The sequence below is a fragment of the Aquarana catesbeiana genome, linkage group LG04, assembly GCF_042186555.1.
Source record: "Aquarana catesbeiana isolate 2022-GZ linkage group LG04, ASM4218655v1, whole genome shotgun sequence".
Classification (NCBI taxonomy): Eukaryota; Metazoa; Chordata; class Amphibia; order Anura; family Ranidae; genus Aquarana; species Aquarana catesbeiana.
Window position 1 is genome coordinate 576,617,631 of NC_133327.1, and position 18,928 is coordinate 576,636,558.

The window sequence follows — 18,928 nt, forward strand, 5'->3', positions numbered from 1 at the left end:
AACACACTTAAATCTGTCCAAACCAGAGTCTAGTAGATATCCCGGGTATGATAAAGTTTGAAACACAAAAACATAAATTATAATATAATAAATAAAAATAAATAATTAAAAAAAAAAAAAAAAAATAGTAATAAAATTAATTTCCCCACAATTCACTATCGCTCAATTCTGCAAGTGTTCTAATTTACTATCGCTGCTTTGTAGCTGGTCTAAAGCCACTTTTGACGTAAAGGGACACTTTTTGGTTGCTATGGACAATCTCCAGTTTCCAGGCAGAAAGAACAGTGTATATCATGTAAAACTGCATGCAGGGCATTGGACAAAGCACTGGGGACAAAAGGGATGTGAAATAATTTCATACAGTACTGTAATCTGTAAGATTACAGTACTGTATGTGTTATGATTTTTACTTTTTTTTGAATTTGCTGCCAGGCTCCGCCCCCGTGCGTCGCGCCGATCGCAGGGAACGGAGCCTGGCACGGAGAGGCTTCGGAGGAGGACGGAGCCCTCGGACACTGCGGGTGACATCGCAGGATCCCGGGGACAAGGTAAGTAACGCCGCCCCAGGATCCTGCAATGCGATCCCGAGTGTGGCTCGGGGTTACCGCTAATGGGACTGAATTTTAACCCCGAGCCACACTCGGGAAAACCGCCAGGGAGGCTACAAGTGGGGTATGCCTGTAGTGCAAATGTAATTTATTTGATACATGAGGTGACAATATCTTCTTCAGCGAACTATTATTATGTTGTGGGTCTGTTACACACACCTTGTTTTTGTTGTTATTGTATGTAATGCATTACTGACAAAAATATTCATCATTTTCAGCACCATGAATGAATTTTATGGAGTCATGAAAATGGCGTGATTGTGGCAAATTAAAGCACTGTGGGAGTTTTTTACTAAAGGCAAATCCACTGTGCACTCCAACACTTAAAAGTACACATGAAACCGCACTAAAACTGCACTTGTAGTGCAAAGTGGATTTGCCTTTAGTAAATAACCCCCATTGCCACTGTAAACACCAACTTACTACAAAAATTGCTATTGAGCATTGAAAGAAGAAGCCACATATTGTTGAGTATAAAACATTTTGCTCAAGGCACATTGACATGTGCGTTAGAAAAGGGTTTTTGAACAAACCAACATCTGTTGTGTATATTTTTTGTTTTTTCACATTGTAAAGATCCTTTTTTTTGGTTAAACAGGCATGTTTCAAAGCATAACATACACAACTCAGGAACTTACAAAGTTCAACTTTGATAAAGTGAAGGCAATATCAGACATGAGTATGTCCAAAATGTGTTGATATTGCCTTCATCAGATGGGGTGATGTCACCTCTGTAAAAGCCAAATTTTGAAGATGCACACAAATTGAGATTCAAACTGGGGATTTCCCTCCTGATCCCATGCCTAATGTCAACATGTGCTAGATCCCATCATGGGGGGATCGATGGACGTGTTTTGAGAGTGCAACCCCTTCCTCTCACCTAATTGGGTTGGGAGGAAGGGGTTGCACCCACAAAATGCGTACATTGATATCCCCTGATGGCAGATAGCACATGTTGACACACTGTGTGCATCTTCAAAATTTGGCTTTTCAGATATTTTACAACTTTTTTTAAATTAAAAAATACACAATAAAACGGTACAATTTTGTTGTTTTTTTATATTCTGCCTAAAACATCAGTGATGTTCTTCATTTTTTTTTGAACAAACGTTGATGTTTTCCTTTATATTTTCTAAATCACGATTGCACCCCATTTTCTCCCCGATGAGGATCTGGGCACTTTCACTTGTGAAATGAGATTCTTCTTCCACAACATCCACATCATATTGGGTAATAAATTTAAAAGCGTGAACAAAAGTCCTGGATGGCTTAACTCCAATGTAAAAATGCATATAAAAGCAAAGGAGAAGGCCTTCAAAAAATACAAAGTTGAGGGATCAGGATTCAGACTTTATAAAGAATGCAACAAGAAATGTAAGGGTGCAATAAGAACGGCTAAGATAGAACATGAAAGACACATAGCGGAGGAGAGCAAAAAAAATTCCCAAGAAATTCTTTAAGTATGTAAACAGTAAAAAAGGGAGGACAGACCATATTGGCCCCATAAAGAATGAGGAAGGACATCTGGTTACAAAGGATGGGGAGATGGCAAAGGTAGTGAATTTATTCTTCTCCTCAGACTTCACGAGGGAATCGGGGGGCTTCAGTAACCAAAGCTGCAGTGTTTATCCTCATGACACATCACAGGAAGCACCTCCATGGTTAACAGAGGACAGAATTAAAATTAGACTTGAGAAACTTAACATTAATACATCACCGGGACCAGATGGCTTGCACCCGAGGGTACTTAGGGAACTCAGTCAAGTGATTGCCAGACCATTGTTCCTAATTTTTACACACAGTCTACTGACTGGAATGGTACCAGCTGATTGGAGAAAAGCCAATGTAGCACCAATATTATAAAAAGGGCCCAAAATACATCCCTGGGAATTACAGACCAGTTAGCCTAACATCAATAGTATGTAAACTCTTGGAGGGGGTTCAATGTTCAATGTAGAAAAATGTAAAATAATGCATTTGGGTGGCAAAAATATGAATGCAATCTATTCACTAGGGGGAGAACCTCTGGGGGAATCTAGGACGGAAAAGGACCTAGGGGTCCTAGTAGATGCCAAGCTGCTGCTAACAAAGCAAACAGAATATTGGCATGCATTAAAAAGGGGATCAATTCCAGAGATAAAACAAAAATTCTCCCGCTCTACAAGACTCTGGTCTGGCCGCACCTACAGTGTGCTGTCCAGTTCTGGGCACCAGTAGGATGTACTGGAATTGGAGCAAGTACAAAGAAGGGCAACAAGGCTAATAAAGGGTCTGGGGAATATTAGTTATGAGGAAAGGTTGCGAGCACTGAACTTATTCTCTCTGGAAAAGAGATGCTTGAGAGGGGATATGATTTCGATATACAAATACCGTACTGGTGACCCCACAATAGGAATAAAACTTTTTTGCAAAAGAGAGTTTAGCAAGACTCATGGCCACTCATTAAAATTAGAAGAAAAGAGGTTTAACCTTAAACTACGTAGAGGGTTCTTTACTGCGGCAAGGATGTGGAATTCCCTTCCACGGGCTGTGGTCTCAGTGGGGGGTCATCGATAGTTTCAAGAAACTATTAGATAAGCACCTGAATGACCACAACATACAGGGATATACAATGTAATACTGATATATAATCACATACATAGGTTGGACTTGATGGACTTGTGCCTTTTTTCAACCTCATCTACTATGTGACTATATCACCTAAAAGAAAAAAAACACACCATGTATTAGAAATATGCAGGCATAGATCTCTTACCTGAAGCTGTGGTCTCAGACACTCACCTGTTGTGGTGACAGTTTCACCCACTTCATAAACCTCTCCCTCCTCATCCTCTGCTTGTGGTGTGGGGACTTCCCCTTCTTTAGGAGGTGGGGGGTCCCTGGTGTCCTCAGATGTCCCGAGTCTTTTCTCCCCTATGTGAATAAAAAATAGGTATACTTAGCACACAGATATTGGAGGGCAGAAATAGGAATATGAAACATTGCTTGGAAGTGTCGTAGAATTGTCTGTTTTGGCAGAGTTCCAAGCTGAAGAACATTTTAATTCCTTTCTAAAGCTGGAACACTTCCCTTTTTTGTTAAAGTATCACACATGGAGACACCCCTATAGTATCCACTGGAGCACCTGTGTGGGACACCCTAAAAAATTTGTTCTGGTGTCCCACACTAGTGCTCCTGTGCCCAGATATGTAAACAGCTGCTGAGTGTCCTCTCCTTACACAGAATCAAGTTTACATTTCATTGTAGTTACAAACCCATTTAGACAACAAACTTCTTTCAATACAAATAGGCATGAACAAATGTAGTTAACCTGTATCTGCCAAAAACGTCTTAAAGTGATCGAACAAACTATGTTTCCTATGACCGATTACTGTGCCCATGAACATGAAAGCAGCCATTTTAAAATGTACAACAGTAAAGAAAAGCACATGGGGCAGCATGAATGTTAAGAAGAAGAATAGGAACACACGACAAAATACTTACTTTTTTGCAGCACTCTTGATTCTTCTGTACTGATCCTGCTCCCTCAATTTGAGGTCTGACCATCATTTCCTCAGTTGATCCTTGGATCGCCGTACCCCAAAATTCCTGTGCAGACTCTTCACAACTTTAGGCATGATCTTGGCCTTTCTGACATTTGGGTTTGGGTAAGGTCCATTCTTCCCATCATAGTCGGCCCTCTTCAAGATGTCCACCATCTCCACTATCTCTAAAAAGGACATATTTGAGGCCTTCAATCTCCCTTCGGGATTGTGAGGTTCGGGGCTCCGGCCTTTCGTTGTTGCTGCTCTCCTCTATATGCACCTGTTGTCTCTCCGCCATGTGCTCTCCCACTGCGCCGAAAGAGAAGGGGCGGGTAATAGACTACAAAGAACATCAGGGGCGGGTGGCGTTTCATGCATGCACAGTGTATATAAAGCATAACACGCGTGCATTGTACATACGATCTGTGAGCGGAGGATGAAGTAACGGAAGCAATGATCGTTATAACGAAGGTACAATTTTAAGTTGGTGCATCAGTGGCCTATACTGCTTATAGATTGAGGCCTGTATTGGGTCAAGATTAGGAGAGTTTCGCCTGACATTAGGGTTTGTCTTGTGTTGTGTCTTGCAGAGAAAATGGATCTATTCAAAGATGAGGACTTTATTCCCATATTCATTGATATGTACAGGGAGCTGCCCTGTCTGTGACAGGTAAACCACCCGTTTTATAACACTAAACCAAAGAGGAAGGCAGCGCTGGATCAATTGTTGGAATTTGTGAAGCCGGTGATCCCCACGGCAGACATTCACTATTTGAAGGCCCTAATTGGTGGCATGAGGAGCACTTATAATAGGGAGCGCAAGAAGGTCCAGGATTCCCTGAGATCAGGAGCTGCAGCAGATGACATTTATGTACCCAGGCTGTGGTACTATGACAGACTGCATTTTCTGGCAGGCCAGACTGAACCCAGGCCAGCACTCTCCAGTCTTCCTTCAAGGCTTCCTTCCCCCCTAGCTGAGGCTTACGACGACCAACCTGGGCCTTCCAGGCAGCAACATGTGGAGGAGCCCAGCTTGAGTCAGGTATAGCATTCTTCAAAATATTTCTGTTTGTGAAATTAATGATGTTAAATATATGTTAGTTTTGATAACTAATTTCTGATTTCACAAAGTGTTTTACATATCAACAGACAGTAGCCACTTAAGGACCGCCTCACGCCGATGTACGTCGGCAAGGCGGCACGGGCAGGCAAAATCACGTACATATACGTGATTTGCCTCCCGCGGGTGGGGGGTCCGATCGGACCCCCCCCCGGTGCCCGAGGCGGTCCTGTTTTGTCCCCCGGCGATCGGAGGTGAGGGGGGAGGCCATCCGTTCGTGGCCCCCCCCTCGCGATCGCCGCCGGCCAATCAGATCACTTCCTTTGCTGCTGTATGCTAAACAGCAGCAAAGGAAATGATGTCATCTCTCCTCGGCTCGGTATTTTCCGTTGCAGCGCCGAGGAGAGAAGACTTCACTGTGAGTGCACAACACTACACACACAGTAGAACATGCCAGGCACACAAAACACCCCGATCCCCCCCCGATCGCCCCCCGATCCCCCCCAATCACCCCCCCCTCCCTGTCACAAACTGACACCAGCAGTTTTTTTTTTTTTTTTTTCTGATTACAGCATTGGTGTCAGTTTGTGACAGTTACAGTGTTGGGACAGTTAGGGTTAGCCCCCTTTAGGTCTAGGATACCCCCCTAATCCCCCCTAATAAAGTTTTAACCCCTTGATCACCCCCTGTCGCCAGTGTCACTAAGCGATCATTTTTCTGATCGCTGTATTAGTGTCGCTGGTGACGCTAGTTAGTGAGGTAAATATTTAGGTTCGCCGTCAGTGTTTTATAGCGACAGGGACCCCCATATACTACCTAATAAATGTTTTAACCCCTTGATTGCCCCCTAGTTAACCTTTTCACCACTGATCACCGTATAACCGTTACGGGTGACGCTGGTTAGTTCGTTTATTTTTTATAGTGTCAGGGAACCCGCCGTTTATTACCGAATAAAGGTTTAGCCCCCCGATCGCCCGGCGGTGATATGCGTCGCCCCAGGCAGTGTCAGATTAGCGCCAGTACCGCTAACACCCATGCACGCGGCATACGCCTCCCTTAGTGGTATAGTATCTGAACGGATCAATATCTGATCCGATCAGATCTATATTAACGTCCCCAGCAGTTTAGGGTTCCCAAAAACGCAGTGTTAGCGGGATCAGCCCAGATACCTGCTAGCACCTGCGTTTTGTCCCTCCGCCCGGCCCAGCCCAAGTGCAGTATCGATCGATCACTGTCACTTACAAGGCACTAAACGCATAACTGCAGCGTTCGCAGAGTCAGGCCTGATCCCTGCGATCGCTAACAGTTTTTTTGGTAGCATTTTGGTGAACTAGCAAGCACCAGCCCCACACAGCGTCAGGTTAGCGCCAGTACCGCTAACACCCATGCACGTACCGTACACCACCCTTAGTGGTATAGTATCTGAACGGATCAATATCTGGTCCGATCAGATCTATACTAGCGTCCCCAGCAGTTTAGGGTTCCCAAAAACGCAGTGATAGCGGGATCAGCCCAGATACCTGCTAGCACCTGCGTTTTGCCCCTCCGCCCGGCCCAGCCCAGCCCACCCAAGTGCAGTATCGATTGATCACTGTCACTTACAAGGCACTAAACGCATAACTGCAGTGTTCGCAGAGTCAGGCCTAATCCCTGCGATCGCTAACAGTTTTTTTGGTAGCATTTTGGTGAACTAGCAAGCACCAGCCCCAGGCAGCGTCAGGTTAGCGCCAGTACCGCTAACACCCAGGCACGTGCCGTACACCTCCCTTAGTGGTATAGTATCTGAACGGATCAATATCTGATCCGATCAGATCTATACTAGCGTCCCCAGCAGTTTAGGGTTCCCAAAAACGCAGTGTTAGCGGGATCAGCCCAGATACCTGCTAGCACCTGCGTTTTGCCCCTCCGCCCGGCCCAGCCCAGCCCACCCAAGTGCAGTATCGATCGATCACTGTAACTTACAAAACACTAAACACATAACTGCAGCGTTCGCAGAGTCAGGCCTGATCCCTGCGATCGCTAACAGTTTTTTTGGAAGCTTTTTATTGAACTGGCAAGCACCAGCGGCCTAGTACACCCCGGTCGTAGTCAAACCAGCACTGCAGTAACACTTGGTGACGTGGCGAGTCCCATAAGTGCAGTTCAAGCTGGTGAGGTGGCAAGCACAAGTAGTGTCCCGCTGCCACCAAAAAGACAAACACAGGCCCATCGTGCCCATAATGCCCTTCCTGCTGCATTCGCCAATCCTACTAATTGGGAACCCACCACTTCTGCAGCGCCCGTACTTCCCCCATTCACATCCCCAACCAAATGCAGTCGGCTGCTTGAGAGGCATTTTTATGTCCTCCCGAGTACCCCTACCCAACGAACCCCCCCAAAAAAGATGTCGTGTCTGCAGCAAGCGCGGATATAGGCGTGACACCCGCTATTATTGTCCCTCCTGTCCTGACAATCCTGGTCTTTGCATTGGTGAATGTTTTGAACGCTACCATGCACTAGTTGAGTATTAGCGTAGGGTACAGCATTGCACAGACTAGGCACACTTTCACAGGGTCTCCCAAGATGCCATCGCATTTTGAGAGACCCGAACCTGGAACCGGTTACAGTTATAAAAGTTAGTTACAAAAAAAGTGTAAAAAAAAAAAAATATATAAAATAAAAAAAAATTGTTGTCGTTTTATTGTTCTCTCTCTCTCTCTCTCTCTCTCTATTCTCTCTCTCTATTATTCTGCTCTTTTTTACTGTATTCTATTCTGCAATGTTTTATTGTTATTATGTTTTATCATGTTTGTTTTTCAGGTATGCAATTTTTTATACTCTACTGTTTACTGTGTTTTATTGTTAACCATTTTTTTGTCTTCAGGTATGCCATTCACGACTTTGAGTGGTTATACCAGAATGATGCCTGCAGGTTTAGGTATCATCTTGGTATCATTCTTTTCAGCCAGCGATCGGCTTTCATGTAAAAGCAATCCTAGCAGCTAATTAGCCTCTAGACTGCCTTTACAAGCCGTGGGAGGGAATGCCCCCCCCCCACTGTCTTCCGTGTTTTTCTCTGGCTCTCCTGTCTCAACAGGGAACCTGAGAATGCAGCCAGTGATTCAGCCATTTGACCATAGAGCTGATCAGAGACCAGAGTGGCTCCAAACATCTCTATGGCCTAAGAAACCGGAAGCTACGAGCATTTTATGACTTTTATGATTTCGCCGGATGTAAATAGCACCATTGGGAAATTGGGGAAGCATTTTATCACACCGATCTTGGTGTGGTCAGATGCTTTGAGGGCAGAGGAGAGATCTAGGGTCTAATAGACCCCAATTTTTTCAAAAAAGAGTCCCTGTCACTACCTATTGCTATCATAGGGGATATTTACATTCCCCGAGATAACAATAAAAATGATTAAAAAAAAAAAAATGAAAGGAACAGTTTAAAAATAAGATAAAAAAGCAAAAAAATAATAAAGAAAAAAAAAAAAAAAAAAAAGCACCCCTGTCGCCCCTGCTCTTGCGCTAAGGAGAACGCAAGCGGCGGTCTGTCGTCAAACGTAAACAGCAATTGCACCATGCATGTGAGGTATCACCGCGAAGGTCAGATTGAGGGCAGTAATTTTAGCAGTAGACCTCCTCTGTAAATCTAAAGTGGTAACCTGTAAAGGCTTTTAAAGGCTTTTAAAAATGTATTTATTTTGTTACCACTGCACGTTTGTGCGCAATTGTAAAGCATGTCATGTTTGGTATCCATGTACTCGGCCTAAGATCATCTTTTTTATTTCATCAAACATTTGGGCAATATAGTGTGTTTTAGTGCATTAAAATTTAAAAAAGTGTGTTTTTTCCCCAAAAAATGAGTTTGAAAAATCGCTGCGCAAATACTGTGTGAAAAAAAAAAAAATGAAACACCCACCATTTTAATCTGTAGGGCATTTGCTTTAAAAAAATATATAATCTTTGGGGGTTCAAAGTAATTTTCTTGCAAAAAAAATAACTTTTTCATGTAATCAAAAAGTGTCAGAAAGGGCTTTGTCTTCAAGTGGTTAGAAGAGTGGGTGATGTGTGACATAAGCTTCTAAATGTTGTGCATAAAATGCCAGGACAGTTCAAAACCCCCCCAAATGACCCCATTTTGGAAAGTAGACACCCCAAGCTATTTGCTGAGAGGCATGTCGAGTCCATGGAATATTTTATATTGCGACACAAGTTGCGGGAAAGAGACAAATTTTTTTTTTTTTTTTTTGCACAAAGTTGTCACTAAATGATATATTGCTCAAACATGCCATGAGAATATGTGAAATTACACCCCAAAATACATTCTGCTGCTTCTCCTGAGTACGGGGATACCACATGTGTGAGACTTTTTGGGAGCCTAGCCGCGCACGGAACCCCGAAAACCAAGCACCGTCTTCAGGCTTTCTAAGGGCGTGAATTTTTGATTTCACTCTTCACTGCCTATCACAGTTTCGGAGGCCATGGAATGCCCAGGTGGCACAAAACCCCTCCAAATGACCCCATTTTGGAAAGTAGACACCCCAAGCTATTTGCTGAGAGGTATAGTGAGTATTTTGCAGACCTCACTTTTTGTCACAAAGTTTTGAAAATTGAAAAAAGAAAAAAAAAATGTTTTTTCTTGTCTTTCTTCATTTTCAAAAACAAATGAGAGCTGCAAAATACTCACCATGCCTCTCAGCAAATAGCTTGGGGTGTCTACTTTCCAAAATGGGGTCATTTGGGGGGGTTTTGTGCCATCTGGGCATTCCATGGCCTCCGAAACAGTGATAGGCAGTGAAGAGTAAAATCAAAAATTCACGCCCTTAAAAACGCTGAAGGCGGTGATTGGTTTTCGGGGCCCCGTACGCGAATAGGCTCCCAAAAAGTCCCACACATGTGGTATCCCCGTACTCAGGAGAAGCAGCTAAATGTATTTTGGGGTGCAATTCCACATATGCCCATGGCCTGTGTGAGCAATATATCATTTAGTGACAACTTTGTGCAAAAAAAAAAAAAAAAATGTGTCACTTTCCCGCAACTTGTGTCAAAATATAAAATATTCCATGGACTCAATATGCCTCTCAGCAAATAGCTTGGGGTGTCTACTTTCCAAAATGGGGTCATTTGGGGGGGGGTTTGTGCCACCTGGGCATTCCATGGCCTCCGAAACTGTGATAGGCAGTGAAGAGTGAAATCAAAAATTTACACCCTTAGAAATCCTGAAGGCGGTGATTGGTTTTCGGGGTCCCGTACGCGGCTAGGCTCCCAAAAAGTCCCACACATGTGGTATCCCTGTACTCAGGAGAAGCAGCTGAATGTATTTTGGGGTGCAATTCCACATAGGCCCATGGCCTGTGTGAGCAATATATCATTTAGTGACAACTTTTTGTAAATATTTTTTTTTTTTTTGTCATTATTCAATCACTTGGGACAAAAAAAATAAATATTCAATGGGTTCAGCATGCCTCTCAGCAATTTCCTTGGTGTGTCTACTTTCCAAAATGGGGTCATTTGGGGGGTTTTGTACTGCCCTGCCATTTTAGCACCTCAAGAAATGACATAGGCAGTCATAAACTAAAAGCTGTGAAAATTCCAGAAAATGTACCCTAGTTTGTAGACGCTATAACTTTTGTGCAAACCAATAAATATACGCTTATTGACATTTTTTTTACCAAAGACATGTGGCCGAATACATTTTGGCCTAAATGTATGACTAAAATTGAGTTTATTGGATTTTTTTTATAACAAAAAGTAGAAAATATCATTTTTTTTCAAAATTTTCGGTCTTTTTCTGTTTATAGCGCAAAAAATAAAAACCGCAGAGGTGATCAAATACCATCAAAAGAAAGCTCTATTTGTGGGAAGAAAAGGACGCAAATTTCGTTTGGGTACAGCATTGCATGACCGCGCAATTAGCAGTTAAAGCGACGCAGTGCCAAATTGGAAAAAGACCTCTGGTCCTTAGGCAGCATAATGGTCCGGGGCTCAAGTGGGTAGTGGACACAAATGATTGGGACAAGAATGAAGAATGCTGGGGTCAGAATGATAGTCTTTTCTATTTATTAACATTCAATTTACAACAGCCATGAGCTGAAAATTGTGTGTGACCGATGAACCAAAAACTAAACCTATGTCCCTTTTTCATACACAGGAAAGTCTCAGCTAAGGAGGAGGCCATGGAAAGTGGCAGTCAGGAGGTGGCGGGGGTAAGTGGCAGCCAGGAGGTGGCAGGGCCCAGTAGACTGCCCGAATCCCAGGTCCCTCCCCTCAGCCTTCCTCAAAAAAGTGCCAGGAGGAGGAGTAACCTGAAGGAAGCAGCAATTGGCCTATTTCTGAAGTCTACTGCGGCCCTTAGAAACCCGCTCAGTGTTCAAGAGGACTATGCCTACATGACAGCCTGCAAAATGCTGGAAATGGAGGAGGGCCAACGCCTCTTATGTGAGGAAGTTATGTTACAAGCCCTAAATAAGGGGTTGAGGAGCAAACTCACAAGCCAAAGCCACCTTTGCGAGTTCAACCATGGTCCTCCTCCTCCTCCTCCAGGTCCTCCTCCTCCTCTTCCACCTCTTGCCACACCTCCAACACCAGAGCCACAGCCTGGAAGGAAGCGTCTAAGGAAGACAAGAGAGTGATGGCCTGGGTTCAGTCTGGTCTGGCAAAAGACACAGGCTGTGGTATGACCACAGCCTGGGGACAGATATGTCACCTGCTGCTGTTCCGGATCTCTTGTAGTCCTGGACTGGATTGTGCTCACTATTATATTATATATTACCCCTCAGGCCACCAATTTTGACTGTAAAATAATTGATGTGTGCCCTGGGGTACGAAGCCTTTGCTAATTTCAGCAGTTTCTCCAGCGTTGCCTTCCTCTTTATTTTGTTAAGACCCAGAATAAATGGCTATTTCTTTTTCACAAATACTTGGCTATGTGTTTTAGTTCAAAAAGGACAGTTTGTTTGTGAGTAGGCAGGTACATTTAAAAAATACAAGGTCAAATTAACAAGGGACACCAACCAACCTCCTTGAGGTAAAAAAATAAAAGATAATAATGGTGTTGTGGCAACTTGACACACACAACGAGAAATAATATTATGGAGAGCACTAGAAAAAAAAAATTCAGATCTTGATAAAAAAAAAACAAAAAAAAAACATTATTATGGAGATGTGACGAAAAACAAAATTATTATTTTTCATGAGATCACAAGAAATAATAAAGAAATCAGTTTGTGAGAACTCTGTGTGAATATGAGCAGCAAACCAACCATTCTTCTAGCATTCATAAAGAACAAGAGAATGCGCTGCATTAAACTATTTTAAAAATTGCAGCGTGAAGAATGTGCTATCTCCATTATGAATGGTAGTTTTACCAGACCGAGCGCTTCCGTCTTGTAATTTATTCTGAGCATGGGTGGCACTTTGTGCATCAGAATTGTGTACACACGATCGAAATTTACAAAAACAAATTTTGTTGTCGGAAAATTGGAGAACCAGATCTCAAATTTTGTGTCACAGAAATTCCGATGGAAACTGTCCGTTGGAGCCTACACACGGTCGGAATTTCCAACAAAAGGCTCCCATCGAACATTTTCCGTCGGAAAATCCGACCGTGTGTACGGGGCATTCAAAATCCTAATGGTTTTATAATATAAATAAACTAATATAAATAAACAGGGACAGATATTTAATTGACTGTTTCTCTCAATTACATCTCTGTGTATACCTAACAATACGTTTTATGTAAGCCTTACTACCAACATTTAGAAGATAAGTACACCCCAAAAAACATCGCTTAAAAAAAAAGTTATTCAGTGTTCAGATTTGTATATACTGTGTGGTTTAACAGTACATGATATATGTCACTTACTGTATGTGTCAACAGTAAATGTATGAGTAAGGGATTCACAAGCCCTTTCCCTTTGCTTTAAATATGTATTTTCTTATCTCAATGTGAAATCAATTTGTTCTCCAAGCTGTTAAGCAATGTCATCCTATCATGTGCTCAGCACTTGGTTGCTCAGTGTAATGGAGAGGTCTTTACAATAACCTTAAAAATACTTATAGAAAGTAACAAGATCATCTTGCAGGTTCTTACCTTCTTGACTCAATTTTGTTTGAGAAACTTATAAAAGTCATTTCTAATCTTTTTTTCATTTCTCTATTTATAACTCTTCTGTTCACGTCTGAACTTTTTTCCACTAACTTTATAACCTAAGTGCTAACAATTTGACCATTTAGAGAACATTATTTTGCTTCCTCTTTATAGTTGCCGCATTACATTTAATATTTAACTGTGCTGATAAATACACAGATGAAATGCATATAATGGTTTGTATTTCTGTCTATCCAGTTCTGCTATTTACACAGTTCTGCCACAACAAACAGCCCCACCTGGCAGGACAGAATACCCGATTTTTCTTTGTTGCAGTTAAGTAAAGGGCCGTACACATGATCGGACTTTTTGACAACAAACATGCAAATTAGCTGTTTTGGAGCAACATCCGACCGTGTGTACGCTCCATCAGACAAACTTTTCCTGTTTCCATCGGACTTTTGTTGGCTGTGCAAACGGACAAACTTTCCCACAACAAAAGTCCGATGCAGCAAAGTCCGATCGTGTGTACACAAAAGCATCGGACTTTTGTACAAACTACAGTACGCAGCCGCGAGAATGTTTCCAGCGCGATCTGATCGCGCTGGTTCTCGGCGACAGGGTACTGTACATCTCGTGCTGGCTGCAATAGGAAAAACACATTTTCCTACTGCGGCGAGCGCGAGAGGGTATTCCCCTCTGGGGGAATACCAGGCCCTTCGGTCTGGTATGGATTTTAAGGGGAACCCCCTACGCCGAAAAAACGGCGTGGGGGTCCCCCCAATCCATACCAGACCCTTATCCGAGTACGCAGCCCGGCCGGTCAGGAAAGGTGGTGGGGACGAGCGAGTGGCATCCCCCCTCCTGAGCCGTACCAGACCGCATGCCCTCAACATGGGGGTGGGTGCTTTGGGGGAGGGGGGCGCCCTGCGGCCCCCCCCACCCCAAAGCACCTTGTCACCATGTTGATGAAAACAAGGGCCTCTTCCCAACAACCCTGGCCGTTGGTTGTCGGGGTGTGCAGGCGAGGGGCTTATCGGAAACCGGGAGCCCCCTTTAATAAGGGGGCCCCCAGATCCCCCCCCCCCACCCTTTGTGAATGAGTATGGAGTACATCGTACCCTTACCCATTCAACTAGGGAAAAAAGTGTCAATGAATAAAACACACTACACAGGTTTTAAAATGAATTTATTAGGCAGCTCCGGGGTCTTCTTCCGACTTCGGGGGTCTTCTTCCGACTCCGGGGGTCTCTCCGGCGTCTTCTCCCGGTGTCCGGATCTTCTGCCGGCTCCACCGCTATCTTCTCCTGCTCTTTTGCTAGTGGTGGCCTGGACCTCTGGATCATCTTCTCCCCTCTTCTCTTCTTCCGATGTTGACACGACGCTCTCTCCAGCTGGAATGGTCTCTGAGCACTCCGCGATGGACTTACATAGGCGGTGACCCCGCCCCCCTATGAGGTCAGAGTCCCGGGGCATGCTGGGACAGTGATCTCATAAGGGGGCGTGGTCATGTCATCCTATGATCATGCCCCCTTATGACCTCACAGTCCCAGCATGCCCCGGGACTCTGACCTCATAGGCGGGGCGGGGTCACCGCCTATATAAGTCATAGCAGAGCACACAGACAGCATTACAGCCGGAGAGAGCGTCGTGTCAACATCTCTGGAAGAGAAGAGGGAAGAAGACGATCCAGATGTCCGGGCTCCTCCACTGGCAAAAGAGCGGCAAAAGAGCAGAAGATAGCGGAGGAGCCCGGCAGAAGGAAGAAGGCACTGGAGCGCGGAGACGACACCGGAGAGAGGGAGAAGACGCCGAAGAGACCCCTGAAGTCGGAAGAAGACCCCCGAAGTTGAAAGAAGACCCCGGAGCTGCCTAATAAATAAATTTTAAAACCTGTGTAGTGTGTTTTATTTATTGACACTTTTTTCCCTAGGTGAATGGGTAGGGGTACGCTGTACCCCATACTCATTCACATAGGGTGGGGGGCCGGGATCTGGGGGCCCCCTTATTAAAGGGGGCTCCCGGATTCTGATAAGCCCCTCGCCGGCAGACCCCGACAACCAACGGGTTGTCAGGAAGAGGCCCTTGTCCTCATCAACATGGGGTCAAGGTGCTTTGAGGTGGGGGGGCCGCAGGGCGCCCCCCCAAAGCACCCACCCCCCATGTTGAGGGCATGCGGCCTGGTACGGGTCAGGAGGGGGGGCGCTTGCTCGTCCCCACCCCCTTTCCTGACCGGCCAGGATGCGTGCTCGGATAAGGGTCTGGTATGGATTTGGGGGGGACCCCCACGCCGTTTTTTTCGGCGTAGGGGGTTCCCCTTAATATCCATACCAGACCTAAGGACCTGGTATGCCCCTGGAGGGGAACCCATGCCGTTTTTTAATTTAAAATTTGGCGAGGCGTTCCCCCTCAGGATTCATACCAAACACAGTGCCTGGCATTGGCGGGGATCCAACTAGGATCCCCGCACCAGTGTGAACCCGGCTCGCAAGGTGTCAATCTCCCCAATAAAAGTGACGAGATTGCCACAATATCAGACAACAATACAGAAGTTCACCAAAGGGTGGTGGTAAAGAGCTGAAAAACCACATGATTTGGTGAAAGTTGGCTGGAAAAGTCCTGTCGTCTGTATGCAAGACAAACTTCTGGCCAACGCCCTTTGTACAAAAATCCAAGGGAAAGTTTGTACAAAGTCCTATCGTGTGTATGGGGCTTAACACTTATGCCCTGTACACACGTTGGAATAAACTCTGAGGGTTTTTCCGACGGAATTCCGCTCAAGCTGTCTTGCATACACACGGTCACACCAAATTCCGACTGTCAAGAACGCGGTGATGTACAACACCTTATGACGGGACAACATGTAGGACGTCTTGTACTTGCTTCAGAGCATGCATCATTTTTGGTACATCAGAACAGCATACAGATAATCGGTTTTCCCGATAGGAATTTGTTCCGTCGGAAAAATATAGAACATGTTCTCTATCTAAAGCCTCATACACACTATCAGATTTTCTGCTGATTTTTTCCTTCAGATTTACCAAAACCATATAATATGAGGTCAAATCTTAGGAGTTTCAATTTGTGTGCAATCAGGCAGGCCCTTGCACTACATGGTTTTGGTAAATCTGATGACAAAAATCAGCAGAAAATCTGATAGTGTGTATGAGGCTTAAGTCCGTCTGAATTTTCGTCGTAAAAAGTCCGATGGGGCATACACATGGTCGGAATATACGATGAAAAGCTCCCATCGGACTTTTTCTGTCGGAAATTCCGACAGTGTATACGGGGCATTATGGGGTTTTTTCAACCTGCAGCCTTTGATTTGGACAGTGAAAGAAGAGGCAGTAGACTGATGAGCACATCTTTATGTCTTTATGTCTTTATGCTCTCTGTTCCTATAAGTATTTCAAAACATTTGTATTCAGTCATCTGATTGACTCCCAATCCTTAATTTTTCTTTCTCAGTTTGAGCTCTGCTGTGCAGTAACTGCAAGAGTCTGATCAAGTCCGATACTTACATTGCTTTTATTGAAAAGAAAAGAACATTTTTAATATATTAATGAATACAGAGCTGCACCTGTTTGTATTTTTTATATATGCCTGGGGTTCAACTTTATCATTATTGGTTTGTTTGACATTTATAAAAATTTATATAGCAAAGCAGGATTTGTGATTTAAAGCTCTAATGTCTATTAGGCGGACATACACTATAATACCAAAAGTATTGGGACGCCTGCCTTTACACGCACATGAACTTTACTGGCATCCCAGTCTTAGTCCGTACGGTTCCATATTGAGTTGGCCCACCCTTTGCAGCTACAACAGCTTCAGCTCTTCTGGGAAGTCTATCCACAAAGTTTAGGAGTGTGTCTATGGGAATGTTTGACCATTCTTCCAGAAGCGCATTTGTGAGATCAGGCACTGATGTGGAAGAGAAGGCCCGGTTGCCACTCTAATTCATTCCAAAGGTATTGGGTTGAGGTCATGACTCTGTGCAGGCCAGTCAAGTTCCTCTGCCCCAAAGCTCACTCATCCATGTCTTTATGGACCTTGGTTTGTGCACTGGTCCAAATCATTTGGTGGAGGGGGGGGGGGTTATGGTGTGGGGTTATTTCTCTGGGGTTGAGCTTGGCTCCTTAGGGCCAGTGAAGAGAACTCTTAAGGCATCAGCAGACCAAGACATTTTGGACAATTTCATGGTCCCAACTTGTGGGAACAGTTTGGGGTTGGCCTGTCCTGTTCCAACATGACTGCGAACCAGTTCAGAAAGCAAGGTCCATAAAGACATTGATGAGCGAGTCTGGGCTGGAGGAACATGACTGGCCTGCACAGAGTCCTGACTTCAACCCAATAGAACATCTTTGGGATGAATTAGAATAGAGACTCCGAGCCAGACCCCACAAATGCGCTTCTGGAACAATGGTCAAACATTCCCATAGACACACTCCTAAACCTTGTGGACAGCCTTCTCTGAAGAGTTGAAGCTGTTATAGCTGCAAAGGGTGTGCCAACTCAATATTGAACATTACGGACTATGATTGGGATGCCATTAGTTCATATGCATGTAAAGGCAAGCGTCCCAATACTTTTGGTAATTAAGTGTATGTAAGCAGGTCATAATGTTACATGAGGGCTACCTCCTGAAGTCAAAAAGAGTTATAAACTAAAAGTTTCACAGTATTAATGATAAAAGAAACAAAGATTTGTTTAATGTCTGATGACTGCTACTGCTGATATTTAGATACTTTATTATAGTCTTTGTTCACTGCTTATAATTCATTTGAGCTGTAGTAATAGAATATCTCCATAAGAACATTTATTCCATCTCTATGCTTAGATCTGTCTTGTTTAGCTTTTGGCCAGGAGAAGAAGTCATACCTGAATTTTCCATTCACATCAATGTACATCTCAATATTTGTGCCTGGCTCTAATGGTTGATTTAATGGCTAACATTACCCATATTTTTCTTGGATGAAGTGTGGATAAACCTGGCCCTGGTGCAAGTTTTTTCATTCTAAAACCCATTGCACCAAACTAAATAACCTCAACCACTATAACGCCACCTGCAGCTAATATGCAGCTAATTATCCACCTACCTAAGGGTCGGTTCACACTGGGGCGACTTGGGATCCGACTTGTACGCCCTCAAGTCGCCCCAAGTCGCCCCAAGTCGCTTTGCATTTAGATTATCATGGTAGGCAATGGGAGCGTCTTAATTGACACTACTGAAGTCGCTCCGACTTCAGAAAAGGTTCCTGTACTACTTCTATCCGACTTGTAGGCGACTTGTACCCATTCAACTCAATGTAAGTCGCCTGCAAGTCGGATCTCTCAAGCGACTTTGCAGAGAAAACCCCTCCCTCCCCCCTCCCTCCCAGAAAGGTGATTGGCCACAGGCGAAGTCGCCTGTCATGGAGGCGACTTCAAGTCGCCTCGTAATTTGCCGAAGTCGCGCTGAAGTCGCGCTAAAGTCGCGCTGAAGCCGCATTGAAGTCGCGGTACAAAGTCGCGCTAAAGTCGTGTTGCCCATGTGTGAACCGACCCTAACAGTCACAAAGCACCTATACATTCTCCCAACACTTATATCCCTTCTCATCTCACATAGTGAGTACTTTCATATTCGGGAGAAGCACAGGAGAAGCACATTAGTCGCTCTTATG

General features: G+C 44.3%; 1 long non-coding RNA gene across 1 annotated transcript in view; it reads left to right on the plus strand.

The window, feature by feature from the left end:
• Positions 1-5,136, plus strand: part of LOC141141578 (uncharacterized) — a 63,177-nt gene extending 58,041 nt beyond the window's left edge. Inside the window, exon 3 of the long non-coding RNA XR_012244138.1 lies at positions 4,723-5,136. This is a non-coding gene — a long non-coding RNA (uncharacterized lncRNA). The remainder of the gene's footprint in view (positions 1-4,722) is intronic.
• The last annotated feature ends 13,792 nt before the right edge of the window (positions 5,137-18,928 follow it).